This window comes from Blennius ocellaris, assembly GCF_963422515.1.
Source record: "Blennius ocellaris genome assembly, chromosome: 24".
Taxonomy (NCBI): Eukaryota; Metazoa; Chordata; class Actinopteri; order Blenniiformes; family Blenniidae; genus Blennius; species Blennius ocellaris.
This window is the reverse complement of record NC_137673.1, coordinates 12,876,757-12,900,955: the sequence shown is the minus strand read 5'-3', so window position 1 is coordinate 12,900,955 and position 24,199 is coordinate 12,876,757.

The following is a 24,199-nucleotide window of genomic DNA, read 5'->3' as shown; positions in this document are numbered from 1 at the left end:
GACCAGCGGTCGTGGAGGCTTGGCGTCGGTACGGGTCTCCTGGAAGCGCCCAAGCCGGTGACGTCTCATCGGCTCCGGGCCGGCTTCAGCGAAGTCCGGGAACCATTTGGGAAGATTCTCCGTCAGGTAGCTCAGCGCCTTTGAGCCCTCCACTTTCTCTTTTAAGTTGAATATGAGCAAGTTGTCTCTGCGCGCACGATCTTCCATGTCGGTGAGTGTTTCTTGTTGTTTCCACACACATGGATAAGAGTCTTCTGCGCCCGTTACGCGCTCCTTTAGGTTGGCAGTGTCTGCTCGTATTGTTTTGATTTCCTCCGTGTGTTTTGTTAAAGTTGAATGTCGGCTATCAATCCACTTCTCCAGCCGATTGACGCGAGCCTCGGCTTTGTCGTCGAATTTAGCCGTCAAGTCCTCCATGGCGTTCACCAGACCTTCGCTGGTGTGGTCGCCCAGCTGCTTGTTAACCCTCTGGGGCCTGAAGCATTTTGTGCCGTTTTTCACTACAATTGATTTTTCCTTTATATCTCAGATATAAAATTCTTAAACCTTGACTTTTTTGGTGTCATTTTGTTCAGGACAACCTCATAAATGCATTTCTGAAGTATTTTCATCACTTTGGCATACTGTATTAAAACAGTGGATCTAAAAACACCATAAAATTACAAGTTCGGGTGGTAAAAACATAGATTTATTGACTATAAAATTCACAGACATGGTTAACGAATCATTTTGTTTACTTGTAAAGTAAATCTAAACTATAATTAACTAAAATGTATCAAAACAGGACTGAAAAAACAATTATATACAGATATTTACAGTGAAATAGAAGCACTGCCTCAGGCGTTTTTGTAAAACTATTTACAAAAGGTCACACATATAATGTCAGGAGAAGACAAATGATTTGTCCACTCAAAAAAACAGATTGTGTCCAACACAACACAGAGGGACACGTCACACATGGCATTTCCATGAAGTGTTTTTCCTTTTCTTGTCTTCCTGCAGGCAATGTTTACATTTTAGCCTTTGGCTGTTGTGGTGGAGCTGGAATGATGGGGACAGGGGGGGGGACACGTCTCCTGGTCTGGGGGACACCTGTCCTGGTCTGGAGGACACCTGTCCTGGTCTGGGGGACACCTGTCTCCTCTCTAACAAAAACAAGCTGAGGTCTTCAATATTATCATCAGAATCACTCTCAAACTCAGCGTCAGACTCGATGCTCTGCTCCTTCAAAAAAAAAAAAAAAAGTCGGAGCGCCTGATTGACGTTCATAAGACGTCATTGTTTTGATATAAAAAAAAAAGAGTTCACTTGAAACTAAAAAACACTCTAATCTCACTCACTACACACTAACTACACACACACTACACACTCACTACACACTCACTACACACTAACTACACACTAACTACACACTAACTACACACTAACTACACACTAACTACACACTCACTACACACTCACTACAGACTAACTACACACTCACTACACACTCACTACACACTATCTACACACTCACTACACACTCACTACACACTCACTACACACTAACTACACACTAACTACACACTCACTACACACTCACTACACACTAACTACACACTAACTACACACTCACTACACACTAACTACACACTCACTACACACTCACTACACACTAAATACACACTAAATACACACTCACTACACACTCACTACACACTCACTACACACTCACTACACACTAACTACACACTCACTACACACTCACTACACACTAACTACACACTAACTACACACTCACTACACACTCACTACACACTAACTACACACTAACTACACACTCACTACACACTAACTACACACTAACTACACACTCACTACACACTAACTACACACTCACTACACACTCACTACACACTAAATACACACTAAATACACACTCACTACACACTCACTACACACTCACTACACACTCACTACACACTCACTACACACTCACTACACACTAACTACACACTAACTACACACTCACTACACACTCACTACACACTAACTACACACTAACTACACACTCACTACACACTAACTACACACTAACTACACACTCACTACACACTAACTACACACTAACTACACACTCACTACACACTAACTACACACTAACTACACACTCACTACACACTCACTACACACTCACTACACACTAACTACACACTAACTACACACTCACTACACACTAACTACACACTAACTACACACTAACTACACACTCACTACACACTAACTACACACTCACTACACACTCACTACACACTCACTATACACTCACTACACACTCACTACACACTAACTACACACTCACTACACACTCACTACACACTAACTACACACTCACTACACACTAACTACACACTCACTACACACTCACTACACACTAACTACACACTCACTACACACTCACTACACACTCACTACACACTCACTACACACTAACTACACACTCACTACACACTAACTACACACTCACTACACACTCACTACACACTCACTACACACTAACTACACACTCACTACACACTCACTACACACTCACTACACACTAACTACACACTCACTACACACTCACTACACACTAACTACACACTCACTACACACTAACTACACACTCACTACACACTCACTACACACTAACTACACACTCACTACACACTCACTACACACTCACTACACACTCACTACACACTCACTACACACTCACTACACACTCACTACACACTCACTACACACTAACTACACACTCACTACACACTCACTACACACTAACTACACACTCACTACACACTCACTACACACTCACTACACACTCACTACACACTCACTACACACTAACTACACACTCACTACACACTCACTACACACTCACTACACACTAACTACACACTCACTACACACTAACTACACACTCACTACACACTCACTACACACTAACTACACACTCACTACACACTCACTACACACTCACTACACACTCACTACACACTAACTACACACTCACTACACACTAACTACACACTCACTACACACTCACTACACACTCACTACACACTAACTACACACTCACTACACACTCACTACACACTAACTACACACTCACTACACACTAACTACACACTCACTACACACTCACTACACACTAACTACACACTCACTACACACTCACTACACACTCACTACACACTAACTACACACTCACTACACACTCACTACACACTCACTACACACTCACTACACACTCACTACACACTCACTACACACTCACTACACACTCACTACACACTCACTACACACTCACTAAAAGGTCAAATCATGATAATAGTCGCTTTTTCTCTGATATAAATCTCACCTCACTCTCTCTGTCTCCCTCTGTTTACTTTTTCACCTGTGAACAAAACAAAATGGCCCCTCCCACTATGGACACTTTTGATTGGACATGGGATCTTCTTCTCAACCAATGAGTGAAAGGTATACTGGCACATGTTTTTTTTGCTGCTCAGTTACTTTCACTTTCACTCCTGACCGTCTTCTGCACCTGACGCACTAAAATGTCGCGGAAAAACACGGACACAGTTTTCCTCATATCTCCGCTTTTATTTGGGCGATCAACATCATTTAAAAACGAGCTTGTAGTTTTATATCTGCACTTTCGACACGGATTGAAACACTGGACCAGATGACGCTGTGCTGTGACGCTACTGCCTTTTCAAACGGTCATGTGACGATGACGCTCCAGAGCGTCCGTGGGCCCCAGAGGGTTAATTAGTTTTAGTGGGGCTATTTTAACCGACTTTGAGGAGCTCCAAACTATGCAGCTACTTACTTCGCCATCTTCCCGGAAGTCCGCATCTGTGAGCTTTTTAGTCTTTAATCACCTTTATTCAGCAGACGGGGAACTCGGGATCCACTCGCTGTTCTTCTCCACGCTCGTCTTCAACGCAGCAGCTGAGCATTACACTTGAGAAAACACAACAACCAGCGATTCCTTCTCAACTGTCAATAGTAGCCACAACGTGAACAATCTACGTTCACTTTCTAAACTCCACTGCCCAATGACGTTGTGGACGTTGATGTTTTCTAAAGAGGAAATTCATTCAAAAGCAGGACGTCTCATTGCGACTCCACCTCAGGTTGCAGGGTCAACAGTGAGAACAACGTGGTGTGGAAATGAGAGGCGATTAGTGGGATAGAGCCACAACAGGAAGTTAATCTAAAGAAGTAATATGGTAGAGAGACATGGTGCTTCATCTACCAGCTGTTCAGCAGCTCAACATGCACATTCTGAACTCATGTGGCAACCACATCTTTTTTTCTTTCTTTGTATTTGAATGAAAGTTTTCAATTTCATCGCTTGAATCCCAGATTTGTTTTTGAAGCAGGAACTGCAGAAGTAATGTAACTACTGTTTCATGTTGTACTCGTCTGTCTCTCCAGATCTCCGACAGCACCATGGAGAACCAGAACCTCCAGAGATCAAAGATGAACCAGAACCTCCAGAGATCAAAGATGAACCAGAACCTCCAGAAATCAAAGATGAACCAGAACCGCCAGAGATCAAAGAGGAATCAGAAGAGCCAGAACCACCAGAGATCAAAGAGGAACCAGAAACTCCAGAGATCAAAGATGAATCAGAAGAACCAGAACCTCCAGCAATCAAAGAGGAACCAGAACCACCAGAGATCCCGGTGCACCAGGAACCCGGTACCAGCCAGAAGGGAAAGAGGCCTATCCTGATCGTTGAATGTGGTTCCTTCAGGGTTCCTCCTATTGAGGAGCAAAGTTCCCTGAGTGAACCAGAAGGAGAACCGGACACTAAGCAGCTCCTCTCTCAGGACTCTGAAATCCACCAAGTGACCAAACATCTGGACTGTGATTCAACTAGAAATGTAGAGCAGAACAAAACCAGCCTGGTTCCTGGTGACGGTGTGGACGAGGTTCCTGAGTCTGAAAAGCAGGCTGAAGGTGAAAAGCTTCTTAATGAGGAATCATCTGGGAAACATGTCCGTAAAAGACCTAGATTACTTGGCAACTTAAGAACTGTCACTAATGTGAAGAAAGTTATTTGTGAAACGTGTAGCAAATGTTTCACTTCTCAAAGGGATTTGTTGGTCCACAAGCGAACTCACACAGGTGAGAAGCCGTATTCTTGTGAAACATGTGGGAAATCTTTCAGTCTTGAGAATGATTTGAAGCGCCACATGAGAATTCACACAGGTGAGAAGCCGTATTCTTGTGAAACATGTGGTAAAGGTTTCAGTCTACAGAGTAATTTGTTGGTCCACAAGCGAACTCACACAGGTGAGAAGCCGTATTCTTGTGAAACATGTGGGAAAAGTGTCAGTCGACGGAGTAGTTTGTTGGTCCACAAGCGAACTCACACAGGTGAGAAGCCGTATTCTTGTGAAACATGTGGGAAATCTTTCAGTCTAGAGAATGATTTGAAGCGCCACATGAGAATTCACACAGGTGAGAAGCCGTATTCTTGTGAAACATGTGGTAAAGGCTTCAGTCGACGGAGTCATTTGTTGGTCCACAAGCGAACTCACACAGGTGAGAAGCCGTGTTCTTGTGAAACGTGGTAAAGGTTTCAGTATTCAGGGTAATTTGTTGGCCCACATGAGAACTCACACAGGTGAGAAGCCGTATTCTTGTGAAACATGTGGGAAAGGTTTCAGTATTCAGGGTAATTTGTTGGCCCACATGAGAACCTCTCACAGGTGAGAAGCCGTATTCTTGTGGAACATGTGGGAAAGGTTTCAGTATTCAGGGTAGTTTGTTGGTCCTCAAGCGAACTCACACAGGTGAGAAGCCGTATTCTTGTGAAACATGTGGGAAAGGTTTCAGTCAACATGATCATTTGAAGTACCACATAAGGACTCACACAGGTGAGAAGCCGTATTCTTGTGAAACATGTGGTAAAGGTTTCAGTATTCAGGGTAATTTGTTGGCCCATATGAGAACCTCTCACAGGTGAGAAGCCGTATTCTTGTGAAACATGTGGGAAAGGCTTCAGTCGACGGAGTAGTTTGTTGGTCCACAAGCGAACTCACACAGGTGAGAAGCCGTATTCTTGTGAAACATGTGGGAAAGGTCTCAGTATTCAGGGTAGTTTGTTGGCCCACATGAGAACCTCTCACAGGTGAGAAGCCGTGTTCTTGTGAAACATGTGGGAAAGGTTTCAGTATTCAGAGTAATTTGTTGGCCCACATGAGAACCTCTCACAGGTGAGAAGCCGTATTCTTGTGCAATGTGGGAGGAGTTTAAGTCGCCATGGTTCATTTCTGCGTCACATGAAGAAAGTTCACCTTGAGCCCAAACTCACCAGTTAAAGTGTTGAAATAAAACATTGACATGAATCCAATAGTTTCTTGTTTTTTTTCTTCAGTGTTTGTTTGATGTTGAAAATGAATGAGGAAGTTGAAGTTGTCAAAGAGTGACCTGCAGTCGTCCGGAGCAGAAAAGCTTTGGGCTGGAATTGAAGACGACTGCAGCTGATGTGTGGCGACGAATGTGGCACAATGGACTTCCACTGGTTCTAGTTAAAAAGTCTATTTGTGCTCTGATTCTGGTTTCTTCATCCACAACTCACATGTTCCAAAGGCCCCGCCCACCTGTTCTAACTGTTCCCTGAGCACACACACACACACAGTATTCTTACTCTTCATATTGTTATACATCTCATCACAATGACCTCAGATTAATTATTTCATCACAATGATTGTTCCTAATCCTAAACGTGTTCTGTTCAGTGCCAGTGTTTCTAGATTTGATATGACTAGAATTCAGAGGAGAGATTTAAAACCTCTACAAGGATCTTCTCACCATGATTTCATCACATAGGGTTTCCAGGTGGGATCTCCAGGGATCTGACCTCTGGGGGTCAAGGGTCTTGTGGTGGTGACCTGTCAGCTGTGGGATTCCAACCTGCGAACCGTCATACCCCACCGGTGCTGCCGGTCCCTCAACCTGCCGCCGAGCTGCACTCCTTCCCTCAGCCAGAGGACACTGCGGGCCAGGCTGTGTTTGGGAGGCGGATCCTGCCTGCTCCGGGTTTCCCAGACCCACCCCCTCATCCAGGACCAGGCCCCCAGGCTGGGACATTTGTATTATTGCCGCCTGGAGTGTCCCTGGTCCAGCAACCGGCTGAGGAGACGCCGGCTGGCCCCATGTCTCCTCAGATGAGGAAGGCACGCTACCATGCCCGCCGTAAGGCCAAGCTGCAGGCTGAGGGGAAGCAGACCAGGAGCTATGTCAAGCCTCACACCTTCTACTGTCGGCAGTGCAACAAAGACAGGAACGATGGGGAACACCGGCAGTACTATGGAGCTGGTTCTGCCCTTCCACGTGTACGTCCTCATTTGAGGAGTGGGTGGCAAGGAAGAAGGAGGAAAGGAAGGCTAAGAAAGAAGAAAAACACTGACCTTTCCTGTACATATGTATATATTCACCACATAAATTATTAATTTTGTTATATAGTTTGCAAATTTCTTTGTTCTGAATTTTAATTGTTCACTAAATATTATACAAGTGTGTGTGTGTGTGTAATAAAATACTTGACCAAGACTTGGCTCATGGTTTTATTTTGAATTGCACATGTTTTGCACAGATCCATTTCTCTTCATTGTGAAAACTCACCTGTTATTAGTAGTAAACACCGCTGTGTGGCTATAAATAGCACCTGACGGGAGAAGTGTGGCTATAAATAGCACCTGACGGGAGAAGTGTGGCTATAAATAGCACCTGACGGGAGAAGTGTGGCTATAAATAGCACCTGACGGGAGAAGTGTGGCTATAAATAGAACTGCTGGCGTCATGACTGCTCGTCTTCCGCCAGCAGGTGGCGGGGAAGTGACGCTGCAGGCACCCGGTGACGGTGTGTTTACCGCCATCTGGTGGCGAGGTGGTGACACTGCAGGCTGAAATCTGGAACACCCACAGGGAGAAGATTGGGGGGGTTCCCACACACGTATACACGCACCCACACACACACACACACACACACACACACAGCAGCTCGCAGGCTGCGAGCTGCTGTGTGTGTGTGTGTGTGTGTGTGTGTGTGTTGGGGGGTCTCTTTGAGCGTCCCCCCCGGTCGTGTCCAGCAGCCATGCCAACATTAAAAAAGCAGCAACAGGAGGAGACTCTTGGTCTCTTCCTGTTACAAGAGTAAAAAGTGTTGTGACATCACAAGTCTCTCAATCACATCATATTGTCTGCCCAAGCTGCTGAACAGGAGTAGGGCCAATCAAAAGATTACCAGTAACTTTTTAGTTACTTTCAGCAGCTGCCGACAACATGCCCCCTGATCTCAACATCAAATCAGTGGTTTTTCTAAAAACTCAGTTCTGATCACTGCCTGGCCTCCTGCTGATCATATTTAACCTTTGACCTTCATTCTCTCTTCTATTTATATCTGACTCACTTTTATTATCACATTTTTACTACCACCATTTGTTTCTTGATTTCTTTTAGTGATTCTTAAAACCAGGAAGTTTCCACGTTAATGAGCAGGGTTGGGAAGGTTACTTGAAAACTGTAATCCATTAAAATTATAAGTTACTTATCAAAAAATGTAGGTTATGATGTCAGTCACACGTCAATAACAAGTAGTTGTATTTAGAAAAATGCCTGAACTGGAACCACAAATCAACGAGGCCTGGGTCTGGAGTCAACACTTTGGAATTGTGAATTTTTAACTTGGACACAAAACAGGTTTTTGTTCAGCCTGTTCTCAGTTTGAATGATTATTAATTCAGCCTCTTTTCCTGTGATGACGCCCTAAAAAGATCAGGTCGTGTGGCCGAGCGGTCCAAGGCGCTGGATTAAGGCTCCAGTCTCTCAGGACACTTGAAGGGTTATGAAGGGTTAATCTCTTGCTGTACTCTTTACAAACTGTTTCACCCATCAGATATACGAACATTTACTTTACGTTATGTACTGAAAAAAGGTAAACCTCGATAGCCACCGTTAGCATTACTTAGCTTTAAAATGACTCGTAAACTAAACCACTGGTGTAACATTACGGCAGGTATATAAGCAGCAAACACATGAAAAAATTATTCATTTCACATTCATAACTTTTCCAGGACATTTCAAAGTCGTAACTTACCTCTTATATGAAGCTTGGGCCTGTGCATTAAAGGAATGTCTTGTGTCATCGTTTTCTGTCTGGCAGGGAGCCTTAAAGTGCCAGACCACTCTTGATTTGAGGAACTAAATCCATCCACAGCTCTGAAAATGGCAGTGGTGGGATTTCAACCCACAACTCCTGAGAGACTGGAGTCTTAATCCAGCTCCTTGGACTGCTCTAACCCCAACCCTAACCCTAATCCTAACCCTAATCCTAACCCTAGCCCTAAACCCTAAACCCTAACCCTAAACCCTAACCCTAACCCTAACCCCCAACCCTAACTCTAACCCTAAACCCAACCCTAACCCCCAACCCTAACCCTAACCTTAACCCTAACCCTAACCCTAGCCCTAAACCCTAACCCTAACCCTAACCCTAATCCTAGCCCTAAACCCTAAACCCTAAACCCTAAACCCTAAACCCTAACCGTAACCCTAACCCTTAACCCTAACCCTAACCTGTTCATTATCACAAAGTGTCATCGAAGGAAATGAGGCTGAATGAATCATCATTCAATCTGAGAATCACATGACCTCTGATGGTGGGAACATGGAAACATGAGAGCATTGGTGGTTCAGTGGTAGAATTCTCGCCTGCCACGCGGGAGGCCCGGGTTCAATTCCCGGCCAGTGCATCAACTGATTTTACGAATCATCAATAATTTACAAGTTTAACTAACAAATGTTCACAGATGTTATGTACTGTTTATAATGTTTATCCACATGAAAAAACAACTGAAACATTTCAGGCCTCGTTGTCGCAGTAGGCAGCGCGTCAGTCTCATAATGAAGCTCCTCATTTTACGAATCGTCAATAATTTACAAGTTTAATAAACCTGCCTTGTCTGAATAAAGGCTGTGAGTTTGAATATTACTTGTCATAGATTTTATGTAACAGTTATGTACTGGTCATAATGTATATACACATGAAGAAACAACATCCAGCAGAAGACAACACCCCAGACCTTGAGCCTACTTACTGAAACTATCAAGAAAATAATAGTAACAGTGAAAAAGTATCAATAAATTACCAACTAGAGGTACGAGCTACACTCGGTAGAGCCAAGATCTTCACCATTGCCACATTTCTTTAAGGAACTGAGCTAGCATCGCTAGCATGATAGCCATTAGGTATCTTAATGCTAACTGGGTAGGCCAGGAAGCTATAACACTGAGCCACGAGCTCCTCACGGCTTCCTGCAGCCAAATGACATCATTTTAGCCGCCACGCCCCTCAGTGCAGTCCTGTTCACGTGGACGTCACCGCTCCGTGTGCCTCCCAATTCTTCTGACTACACGGACGGAGACGTGAGGAAAAAAAGGTGGAGCTGAAGAGGAGGAAGACTGAAGACTTGGTTCTAAAGACACAAAAAGCATCAAGCTGCACATCCACACTGAAAACACAAGATGTGACTCATAGACGTCAATTAGCTTCAGTGTCAGACTTCAACAGAGGGAACCTTTAATTTGAAACAATGGTTGATGCTCCGCTCTCCACTGCAGGATCACCTGCTGGTGTCACAGAGAAGAAGTCTACTTCTTCTGCTCTAATTTAATACTGCGGTGGAAGTGTGTTTGTGATGCACTGCCCCCTGCAGGTTGGGAGCAGTATTGGAAGAGCATTCTCCAATTTCTCAATAAAACATGATTAAACTGGAATACTGTTGAAATATGTTTATGGCAACAAACTATCAATAGTCTCTGACCTGTAGTCACTTCATTTTCTTACAATTCTAACATTCCATACAAAGTGCTTCGTCAATATTTTTACATCTCAAGCAACCCATTGATCACTTTGACACTAAATCCTGACAGAAAAGATGAAGAAAAGGAAGAGCAAAACAGGAGGTGGAGGTCAGGAGACGATATTATTTGGTGTCACAGAATCACAAATCAAGGTGTATAGAGTGTGATTGGGGGTTCAGCTAATGACAATTAAGGAAGACGCTCCCTTTGATCCTCCCACAATGAGACAGCTCTGCTCTGTCACATGGCATCATGGGAGAAAGTATAATACAACTGAAAATACATGCTCTGCTGTCAGAAGTGGGATTTGAACCCACGCCTCCAGAAGAGACCGTGACCTCTCCGCCATTCTGACCCAAAAACAAGAAGCTCACATGTAGCCGAGGACGTTCTGGGTTCTCTAGTTTGTCTCATCTCACACCTTCACCCTGATGATGTTGTTTGGTCGTCCAAGAGTTTTCTCTCCAAGCCAACAATCAGGGACTACAAGCTCCAGTGGAGCTGCAGAAGCTACTGACGCTAGGAGGAGGAGGTGTGGAGCCATAGACCTATAGAACTAGAATTATATAGAGGTTTATGAGCAGATATCTACTTCTACATTTCTATGTGGTCTGTCTTCTGTGTTTTTGGTGTGTTTGGTGAGTCACAGCGCCCCTAAAGGCCTGCATGTGTACTACATGCCCTGAAGCCTTGTGTTGAGCCGTGTTCATAGTGAGGTGTGGACAGAATTGTTTTGGAGAAGGCTGGGGAGAACAAAGATGTTTTTTTCGTCATGTGGATGAAGCCTTACACTTGCAGGCCCAGCAGACGACCTTTGTCAGAGCAGAGAAGAAGCTCCTGAAGACTTTGAGTCACTTTGGTTGACGCTGGCAATCAAGACGCAACAAGAGGTGACACATTCTAAACACTTTGCTGGAGAACTAGACTTTTTGAAAAGTTCCATGGAAATTGTGAGAATGCAACTTTCTGAAAACGTTCTTGTTCTTGTTTATTTCACAGCAGCCACACGTCTGTAAAGCAGCGTTTTAACTTTTCAACTGCAGTTTATTTCTCACCTCCAGTGCTTTCAGAAATACATTTCACTGAACTGATTCAGTAATAAAAGAGAGTTTTTGTATGAGCGGCCATGTTGGTCTGGTTTTAACTGCAGGAGTTGGTGCTTTTCGTGATGCGTTCAGGTGCATCACGTAAGCCTGCCTTCCGACATTTCAACAAGCTGCGGTGCTCCTGCAGTAGCGATGCTACAAGTTAATGTGATTAAAACATGACTGATAGTTATTAGCGAGCTGGAACACGCATGCTCAGCACACGTCAGTGCTGAAGTTTGTGCAGTGCAGCTCCTCAACAGTTGGTCCAGGACGGTCGGCACAGCCCAAACTCATTTCTTCAGCCACAAGGAGCTGGTCCAAGGAAATGATGTCATTTTGTTCAGCAGGATCCTGGAGTGCTGAACTTTCTTCTTCTTCTTATGGACCATGAATTGGCCTTTATTGTGTGAATGCTGAAGACAACGCTTTGATCTGCAACAGACGCTGATCTCCTTTGATCCTATCAGAGTGAATCCTGATCTGTGTGTGTGTGTGTGTGTGTGTGTGTGTGTGTGTGTGTGTGTGTGTGTGTGTGTGTGTGCGTGTGCGTGTGTGCGTGCGTGCGTGCGTGCGTGCGTGCGTGTGAGTGTGAGTGTGTGTGTGTGTGTGTGTGTGTGTGTGTGTGCGTGCGTGCGCGCGCGTGCGTGCGTGTGTGTGTGTGTGTGTTGGGGGGTCTCTTTGAGCGCCCCCCCCCCCCCGGCCGTGTCCAGCAGCCATGCCAACATTAAAAAAGCAGCAACAGGAGGAGACTCTTGGTCTCTTCCTGTTACAAGAGTAAAAAGTGTTGTGACATCACAAGTCTCTCAATCACATCATATTGTCTGCCCAAGCTGCTGAACAGGAGTAGGGCCAATCAAAAGATTACCAGTAACTTTTTAGTTACTTTCAGCAGCTGCCGACAACATGCCCCCTGATCTCAACATCAAATCAGTGGTTTTTCTAAAAACTCAGTTCTGATCACTGCCTGGCCTCCTGCTGATCATATTTAACCTTTGACCTTCATTCTCTCTTCTATTTATATCTGACTCACTTTTATTATCACATTTTTACTACCACCATTTGTTTCTTGATTTCTTTTAGTGATTCTTAAAGCCAGGAAGTTTCCATTTTAAATGACTTTAGTTTTGTGTCTTTGATGTTTGTGATCTGCTTTTTTCCTACAAAATAAAACAACTGAATGAACATCCTCCAAGCTGAAAAGTAGAACTTCAAGATGGGAAATGGACTGTTTCCAGGTACAAAAGTATTTATATGGAAAACTAAGGTGAAGCAAGACCCAGTCTCTCAGGAGACACGGGTTCAAATCCCAGTTGAAGCCATTGAATGGAATGTCTTGCTCAAACCAACAAGTCATGATTCACTCCCATCATTTATGGTCCTGATATGTTGGACACTTGTCACACCCTGTGAATTTCACCCCACTAAAACCTCCAGGCTCAAACTGGTCCAGTCCTACAACCAGGCTAATCAAGGTGATTGATGTGAAACACTGTGGACTCCACACATCTCCGTATCAACATGAGGATCAAACATCTGGACGGAAGACGCATGGCAAAAGACGAGACACTGCTCTCAGAGTGAGCTCATTCCTCACCTCTCAAGGAGAAGACACATTGATTTGAGGACATCTTGGCAGGAGAAGACCTGTGACATGAGAGCCAATTGAAACTGATCAGGAAAAATGATCTCCTTTCAGAAGTCTGATATGAATGATGACATTCAAATCTGATGTTCAGACTGCAGTCAGTGTTTGTAAAGGATGACGATTAGGAAGAGCAATTAATGTGCTGAATGTCTCCTTGAAAGTTGTACAAATGGGACTAAACCCATATTTGCCAGACTTGAACTGAGTTTTGGAGTTTAAAAAAAGCTTCCTCTCTGTTTCTGCCCAGTTTCGAACAGGGGACCTTTTGCGTGTGAAGCAAACGTGATAACCACTACACTACAGAAACTATGCATGAGACCAATAGGGTGGTAGAATTCTGAGATCAAAGGGGTCATATTCTGCTAAATTCTCTTTCTCATGGTTTTGCAGCAGTAATATGAATCCCAAAACCTGGAATTAGAGAGGAGTGAGTTCACTACTATCAAAACATTGAACAAATTAAATGTTTTATATATCAAAAACTATATACTATATACAGTATATAAAGTTTAATTTGTAATATTTATAATATATATATTTTTATGAACAGCCATATACAATAAAAGATATTAATACAGGCTGCTTTCTTATTTTTTTATCTGGATCAGTTGGTAGAGCATGAGACTCTTAAGCTCAGGGTTGTGGGTTCAAGTCCCACATTGGGCAGAGCTCTCTATTGAGACAGTGGTGTCCTTGAGGACAGAATGGTGGACTTGAGATGTGAACCTCACAGTTGAGAAGTCACCAGTGTGGATCTAGAGTAGCCTTGAGGGCCGTGGTCCTGCATGGTTTCAATGTCTCCTCACATTAACACAGCTGACAACAACGATTGGCTCGTCACCATGACAACTCAGCTGTGTTTGAACGTCCAGGACTGTGGCCCTTGAGGAGCAGAAAGGAGAAAGCCTGACTTTGCCTACCATCCACTGCATTGGCCAGGGTTCAGGCCCGAGGGTTATCAGGAACAACACACAGAAAACCTTACCCTCCCCTTTGAGGAATTGAACCCTGGTCTCCTCAAAAGGCAATACAGTAGGTTTAACCTGATGTAAAACCTTCCTGGAGCATGTTGTTGTGGCCGAGAGGTTAAGGCGATGGACTAGAAATCCATTGGGGTCTCCCTGCGTAGGTTCAAATCCTGCCAACAACGCTGCTCAATGCTTTCTCAAGGGTATTTGAAAGACTCCTTGTGGAGTCTTTTATAAAGTCAAACCTCTTAGTTGGAGACAACCTGCAATCAGAACAAAACCATGTTTCCACATGTGTGAATATTCAAAACTCTTTGTGAAAAACCTTCAACAAAAGTGGCTGAAGAAATCATTAATTGCACTTTGTGTTCATTCAGCAAACACATGGTTCCTCATGTCAAAACTTTAATCAGTCTTTCATTCCAGAGCTGAGACAACTGAACTCCACACATTGACTGGTGAGCAGTCACTTCTATGTTCAGTTTGGGAATTGAACCCAAGACCTCGGTGTTCTGAGATGAGAATTCCATGAATAGGTCAGACATATGCATGAGGAGAATGAAGCTCATATAAATGAATCATGACACTCAAGAAGAGTCTTTGTGTAACAAAGTATTGAGCAGCGTTATTGTCAGGATTCAGACGCTGCATTGTAGCTCCTCCTTATGGAACCGTACCGATGTGCTAGCTACCACTACAGAGGGTGACGGTTGGTACACTGCACAAGCTGATGGGGTCAAAGGTCATGCTCTTGATCCACAGTGGCAACCTCTCCATTGTGAGACTCATAATTGAGGTGGCAATTCTACCATTTTGTTTTTGAGGACATCACTGTCTGAAAGCAAAGCCCAACGTGGGGCTTGAACCCACGACCCTGAGATTAAGAGTCTCATGCTCTACCGACTGAGCTAGCCAGGGAACTTGTTCTGTCCTCATGGAAGGTTCCCTGTAAAACCCTACACAGAAGACGTCCTGTTGACTGAGACTTGTTCACATTGTAAAAACTCCATTGTTGTCAGTGTGTCTGCTGCTGTTGTGTAAAAGTAAGACTTTTCTTGAACAGACAAGTTGTTGTCACTTGGAACGTTGTTGTGTAAATGGGATCTAAGACTCAGGTCAAAACCGACCCGTTAACATGTGACTGTCAGTCATTGAAATATCCATCAGTGTGTTATAGAAGGTCTTCAAGTTTCAATAAGCAATACAGACACACTTTTAACTGTTGTGTTACAAAACATGAATTTTATTTTATTCTCAGTGTCAAAAACATGAGCAAGGCTTTTTCACAAAACATGTGAAAACAAGCATGCTGATCCTCTGAAACACACACACACACACACACACACACACACACACACACACACACACACACACACACACACACACACACACACACACACACACACACACACACACACACACACACACACACACACAGAGAGATCAGGATTCACACTGATAGGATCAAAGGAGATCAGCGTCTGCTGCAGATCAAAGCATTGCCTTCAGCATTCACACAATAAAGGCCAATTCATCCTCGATAAGAAGGGCATTGGTCCACATATGATTGTAATGTTTTGTTTACAGGAAATCTGCAGGATGTTTGTCTGGAGAAAGGTTTAATTTCATAATAATCAAGAGACACTGCCTTCAATCTATTGGCACCAAGTCAAGTCCAGTGTTTTCACAATAAAAAATATTTAATAATACAAAGGAAGTTCAAACTAGAAGAGATGAACCTAAACTGACCTCAGACAGTGACAAACCTCCTGAAGATCTCAGCACCAAAACCACTTTCTAAAATACTTTCTATCCTGTCATGTTCAAATACCACAATATCCCTTCAAGCTCCAAATGGGAAGAAGATCTCAACATCAACACAGACCCAACGCTTTGATCACTAATCTGTAGAAACACATTCACAATGAGCAGAAACACCAATATACAGCTCAGACAATACAAGGTCCTTCACTAGTTCATTACAGGACAAAGATGTTCAAGATGGTCTCACTTCCTCTAACATATGTTCTAACTGCACAGCTGATCTCCTTGATACCTGTCTCCACTGTGATCTCCCTGATACCTGTCTACACTGTGATCTCCTTGATACGTATCTACACTATGATCTCCTTGGTACCTGTCTACACTCTGATCTCCCTGCTACCTGTCTACACTGTGATCTCCTTGATACCTGTCTACACTGTGATCTCCCTGATACCTGTCTACACTGTGATCTCCTTGATACCTGTCTACACTCTGATCTCCCTGCTACCTGTCTACACTGTGATCTCCTTGATACCTGTCTACACTGTGATTTCCCTGATACCTATCTACACTGTGATCTCCTTGGTACCTGTCTACACTGTGATCTCCCTGATACCTGTCTACACTGTGATATCCTTGATACCTGTCTACACTGTGATCTCCCTGATACCTGTCCACACTGTGATCTCCTTGATAATGTGATCTCCCTGATACTTGTCTCCACTGTGATCTCCCTGATACTTGTGTACACTGTGATCTCCCTGATACCTTTCTACACTGTGATCTCATTGATACTTGTCTACACTGTGATCTCCTTGACACCTGTCTACACTGTGATCTCCTTGATACCTTTCTACACTAGGATCTCCTTGATACCTGTCTACACTGTGATCTCCCTGATACCTATCTACACTGTGATCTCCTTGACACCTGTCTACACTGTGTTCTCCCTGATACCTGTCTACACTGTGATCTCCCTGATACCTGTCTACACTGTGATATCCTTGATACCTGTCTACACTGTGATCTCCCTGATACCTGTCCACACTGTGATCTCCTTGATAATGTGATCTCCCTGATACTTGTCTCCACTGTGATCTCCCTGATACTTGTGTACACTGTGATCTCCCTGATACCTTTCTACACTGTGATCTCCTTGATACTTGTCTACACTGTGATCTCCTTGACACCTGTCTACACTGTGATCTCCTTGATACCTTTCTACACTAGGATCTCCTTGATACCTGTCTACACTGTGATCTCCCTGATACCTATCTACACTGTGATCTCCTTGACACCTGTCTACACTGTGATCTCCTTGATACCTTTCTACACTAGGATCTCCTTGATACCTGTCTACACTGTGATCTCCCTGATACCTATCTACACTGTGATCTCCTTGACACCTGTCTACACTGTGTTCTCCCTGATACCTGTCTACACTGTGATCTCCCTGATACCTGTCTACACTGTGATATCCTTGATACCTGTCTACACTGTGATCTCCCTGATACCTGTCCACACTGTGATCTCCTTGATAATGTGATCTCCCTGATACTTGTCTCCACTGTGATCTCCCTGATACTTGTGTACACTGTGATCTCCCTGATACTTTTCTACACTGTGATCTCCTTGATACTTGTCTACACTGTGATCTCCTTGACACCTGTCTACACTGTGATCTCCTTGATACCTTTCTACACTAGGATCTCCTTGATACCTGTCTACACTGTGATCTCCCTGATACCTATCTACACTGTGATCTCCTTGACACCTGTCTACACTGTGTTCTCCCTGATACCTGTCTACACTGTGATCTCCCTGATACCTGTCCACACTGTGATCTCCTTGATAATGTGATCTCCCTGATACTTGTCTCCACTGTGATCTCCCTGATACTTGTGTACACTGTGATCTCCCTGATACCTTTCTACACAAGTGAGGAAATGTATCAATGATGCACTTTTAATCTGAGGATCCACCGTTGAAATCCAAAGGCTTTTCAGAAACATGAGTTAGAACAATGTAAACTATTGCTGATGCTTCAAAGTGTGAAAGTTGTGTGAAAGTATTAGAGTCTCATGCTCTAGTGACTGAGCTGGTCAGGCTACTTGTTCTGTAGTGATGAAGGACGAGTGTAAAATCCTCCACTGAAGACCTTCAGGACCACGGTTGACTGTGACTTGCTCACAGTGTGGAAACTATTTGAAGCTTCATCCACAGTTGCTATGGAAACAGGAGCAGAACCAGAACTCTTTCAGAACCATGACATCATCACAAGAACAGCTGATATTGCAGAAAGCCTCATTTTAAAAGAAACAATAGCACTTGGATTCATTGTTCGGAGGAGAGAAGGACAATCAAGCAACAGCTGCTGAAAAATAGACACAAGTTCAACACAATGTGAGCTTCAACTTGTCAGCCTTCTGTTGGTGATTTTCATGGACAGGGTGTCGAGGTGCAGCTGAGGCCAGAGGAGACAACAAGTCAACGAGGCTGACAGTAAGGTAAGGCTCTATACTTTCTATTTCACTGGACTTACACTTTCTTACAGGCCTTGTTTTCTTACTAGGAAGAGAAAATCTCTGCTGACTTCACACACTTGTGATCTGAAGTCAGATCCTGAAAACCTGAACTGTCACTAGCAGAGGATGGTTTTGATCCATCGACTTCTGGGTTCTGGGCCCAGCACGCTTCCACTGCGCCACTCTGCTTAGTGCATGACTGCTTCTTCCCAAATCAACTTTCCTTGTAGGATCTTGTTTCCCACTGAGGTCCTGGTTTAGGTGTATGAGGGACATGAAAGTCTACTTGAATTGATCCCCCAACCATTTACTGGAGCACCATTTGTTTCCAGTGTGGTTTTGGACTTGTTGACAGTGTTGGCTTGGAGAGAAAATATCATCAGGGTGAAGGTGTGAGATGAGAGGAACTAGAGAACCCAGAACGTCCTCGGCTCCACGAGACCTGGAGTCTCTACTGCCGAGGACCTCAGGGCCCATGAGGGTCGATATGATAAAAGCAGTTCAGATAAATAAGAGGGTGCAAAACCATGAAGACACTTGAAGGGTTATGAAGAGTTTATCACTTGTTGTACTCTTTACAAACTGTTTCACCCATCAGATATAAGAACAGTTACTTTACGTTATGTACTGAAAAAAGGTGAACCTCAGGTGCTTTATTGGTATATAAACAGCAAAATCATGCAAGAAACCATTCATTACACATTCATAACTTTTTTATGAAATTTCAAAGTAGCAACTTGCGTCTAATATGAAACTTGGCCTGTGAATTCAGGTTAAATGAATGTCTTTCATCATCATTTTCTGTCTGGCAGGGAGCTTTACAGTGCCAAACCACTCTTGATTTGAGGAACTAAACTCATCCACAGCTTTGGAAAGTGGCAGTGGTGAGATTTGAACCCACACCTCCTGAGAGACTGGAGCCTTAACCCAGCACCTTAATAGTCAGTCTTCCTCCTATCTTGTGTTCAGGGCTAATTTGCATATTGCAGGACTGACTCCAGCAGACTCTAACCTTCAGTTGTGGATGAAGTTCATCTGCAGATACTTCTGGACCAAAACCCTTGAGTTATGACCTCCTGCTGTGATTGAACCTCCAGTATTTAAAGCTTGTAGTTCACAGGTGTGTTTAGTTACATAATCAGAGAGCAGCAGAGTCCATCAATGTCTCATTACCTCCTGTGGATTCAATTCAGATGAGAGAGGCTCCTCATGGAGATCAAAGGAGATAAAAGGAGAGTGTCTGATGACACATGGTGATTACCTGGAAGAATGATTGGATGCTTTTCTTTGTCACTTAGATCAGCTAGCTTCAGTCTGCCTCTGATCCTCAGCAGACCGTCTGAATCTACAGTCTGTAATGAAAATTCTAATGTGTTTTTTTCTACATCTTTTTCAGACTGTGATCAAATGTAAAGATGTGTTTGCAGTACATCTGACACCAGGTAAAGCAGCACTAAAAATGCCCTGCAGGAGGTGCTGTGGCTTAGCTGGTCAAAGTGCCTGTCTAGTAAACAGGAGGTCCTGGGTTCAAATCCCAGCAGTGCCTCAGAACATTAATTCAACTAACCATTAATTATATAACAATGTGCTCTCTAGCGCCACCTCCAGTCACTAAAATGACCAATGTCCTCCACAGCCATGGTGTGATCTCTCTAGGAATGTCGTAGAGATCAAACCAAAACTCCCATTGGAAACCCTGAGAAATAAACTGCTCCTACTCCTACACTGTAAATCAAGAGAAGTGAAATGTTGCCAGTTCATACAACAGTACATCAGATCCAGATGTTCCCCAGCTGTCATGAAGCCACTCTTCTGTAAGTCCAGCATGAGTTCCCCAGGTGAGTAACACCTGTACGATGCCTTCTGCTCTCTGAGTTTCACTTCAACAAGTTCCAGGAATGTGAACTCAGGACTTCTTCTTGAACTGAAGCTTTAGAGAAACTGTCATGGCAGCTTTGTCCACTAGTGTGGAAACTTGTCCAAACAAATCATGAGACTCTGCTTTCAGATGGAGGGACCAGCAGGACAACAACAGTGTGAGGAGCAACCTGAGGGGGGCGCTAGTGAGGCCAAGCCACAATCCTTGCAGTGCATCCAGCAGCAGTTTAACAGCAAGGACTCCAGAGGACTGAGGCTCAACTGAAGCTCCTCCTTCCAGACCAGTTTGAAGACGTTCCTCCACGACTCCACATCATTCATGTCTGTCCAACAAGGACCGAGGGGGACTGGTGTCCTGGAGACACTTTCACATGACAGTTGATGTTGACCTGAGAGAAATCAGGAACAGAACAAAAAGCTCTTGAGCATCAGAGAATTGAACCCTCGTCTCCCACATGACAGGTGAGGACACTCTTCACTAGACTAACCAGGAGACGTCTGTCCTCAAATATCAAGAGAACCTTCATCCATCAAAACACTGGACTTCACTTGGTACCAATAGATTGAAGGCAGAGGCCAGTAGGAGAGTGAGAGTGCTGCAGCTCCCCCTGCAGGATGGAAGATGAACTGCATGTCTTCCACTTCAAACGTCTAGAAATCAGTGTGTCCACCACTGCAAGTCAACATAGAACCAAACCTTTGTGTTTTAGTGACAGTCCGTCTTCTCTTGTACTGATATTAGTCCTGTGACGGAGAGTTACTCTTTATTATTCTGATCACACAATCAATGTGTTTTTTCTACATCTTTTTCAGACTGTGATCAAATGTAAAGATGTGTTTGCAGTACATCTGACACCAGGTAAAGCAGCACTAAAAATGCCCTGCAGGAGGCGCTGTGGCTTAGCTGGTCAAAGTGCCTGTCTAGTAAACAGGAGATCCTGGGTTCAAATCCCAGCAGTGCCTCAGAACATTAATTCAAGTAACCTTTAATTATACAACAATGTGCTCTCTAGCGCCACCTCCAGTCACTAAAATGACCAATGTCCTCCACAGCCATGGTGTGATCTCTCTAGGAATGTCGTAGAGATCAAAGCAAAACTCCCATTGGAAACCCTGAGAAAAAAACTGCTCCATTTATTGTAGCAATGAATGATTGTAGAAAAAGCTCTTTATGTATTTATTTCTAAATGTGGCCTTAGTAACTGATGAAGGGTCAAATCAGGGTTTCATGATGAACTCATAAACACTGGTGCTAAAAGGGGGTTAGCACTATACGTGGCTCATAGTGGCTCTGTTGTGCTACAAGGAGCCACGTTGCTACTTTCTGTATTTAACAGTTTTGTGTGCAGGTGTCTACATGAAACAGGAAATGGTCTGTAAGGTGCAGTATGGCGTGGCTCCGCCCCTCCACCATGTGACAGCGTCTCAGTTTTTTACTGAATAACTCGTCCTGCACTGCTGGAGCACAGACACTAAAAGAACATCAGGAAGACGTTGTTATGACTTTTGTTAATGATTCACATAACTGCTTCCAAACACAATTGAAAAAACCAACAAAACAATGTCCCATACAAAGTGATGGGAGAGGCTCCTCATGGAAGAGATGAAAGGAGATGAAAGGTGATCAGTGTCTGTTACCATGGAGACACTAAGAACAAAGGAGAGGCAGACACACACTATTTCATCTGGAATTTTCTTGTTTTAAGCACCGAAGGTGTTTTAAAAACCAAACGTGAGAACTGAGCAGTGTTGTCACAGTTACCTTGAAAAACTAATCTGATTACTGATTACTAGTTACTCCTTTTAAAGTAACCCAATTATTTTACTAATTGCTTGTTTTTAAAAGTAACTAAATTAGATTAGAAGTTGCTTTTTTAGTTACTTTCAGCAGCTAGAAATAACTAACCACGGCGACGCAGTAGCGCTGACCACCACTGAATAGAACACTGACCGCTGCAGCATCACATTTGAACAGAAACCACAGACGCGATGCAAAGACAGACTCGGCACGCTGACGCTATGCTGCTAACAGAAAGCTCCAACGTGATGCAAAGTCCTGAGCCCCGGTCTCCCCCTGCCTCACATCTGCTCTTTCATGACCAACATGAAAGTTGAGTAGCAAAGAAAAGAAAAGGAGAAAAAACAAAAAACAACCAGTGCAAAGCTGACCACACTGACAGCAGAGGATTCATCCAGCTTACATATTAAAATATTGTAGCTCCTCAAACTCAGACCCGTTCCATGGTCCTGGTACCCCGACAGATAGGAAAATCACAAATTCCTGCAGTGGAAATGTGAACCGTAACAGACTATACCGTTCTATCCCAGTACTTTTTGTGCAGTGGAAACGGGGCTTTTGACACCCCTGCTCCACAGTGGTGACCTCTCCACTGGAAGACTCATAAGAGAGAGCTTCAGATGTCAATTGTACCATTTTGTTCTTGAGGACACCACTGTCTGAAAGTAAAGCCCAACGTTGGGCTCGAACCATATCAATATGGTCTCTTAAAAGGACAGTTCCGACGCCAGACTCTTTGTAGAGCGTGAGTTCTATGTAGACGATGGTCTCGTTTCCACATCAACAGAGGAAGAGACAATTTCTCTGCTCCAGAAAACCCAAGCATCTCTCTCAGAATCTAACTTGAGACTTCAGCAGATCACATCCAATAGCAAAGACATCTTGAGAGCATTTCCAGCAGAGGATCATGCTAAGAACATGAAAGATCTTGACTTAGATGGAGACGTGTACCCACACAGTGAAGTCTTGGATTAAGCTGGAATATCAAAAATGACACTGCTGAAGATCAGAGGCAGACTGAAGCAAGCTGATCTAAGTGACAAAGAAAAACATCCAAATATTCTTCCAGTCAATCACCATGTGTCATCAGACACTCTCCTTTGATCTCCTTTGGTCTCCATGAGGAGCCTCTCTCATCTGCTGAATTGAATCCACAGGAGGTAATGAGACATTGATGGACTCTGCTGCTCTCTGATTATGTAACTAAGCACACCTGTGAGCTACAAGCTTTAAATACTGGAGGTTCAATCACAGCAGGAGGTCATAACTCAAGGGTTTTGGTCCAGAAGTATCTGCAGATGAACTTCATCCACAACTGAAGGTTAGAGTCTGCTGGAGTCAGTCCTGCAATATGCAAATTAGCCATGAGCACCAGACAGGAGGAAGCCTGACTTTGAATAACTTTGTACATAAAGTCACTCAGTTCCAGTGATAAAAAGCTGGAGGTGCTGGAGGAGGGCAGAGCTCCGGGGGTGAGGCTCCACACGCCCAGGTTGTGTTGCTGAGACGATGAGCCTCCCATGGGCTCAGGAGAAGCATGTGGGGGGGTCAGGTGGTGGGTCAGATGGAGCTCTGTGAAAAGTGAATAAAGCCCCGGAGATGTATCCACGGCATGAAGACAGTTA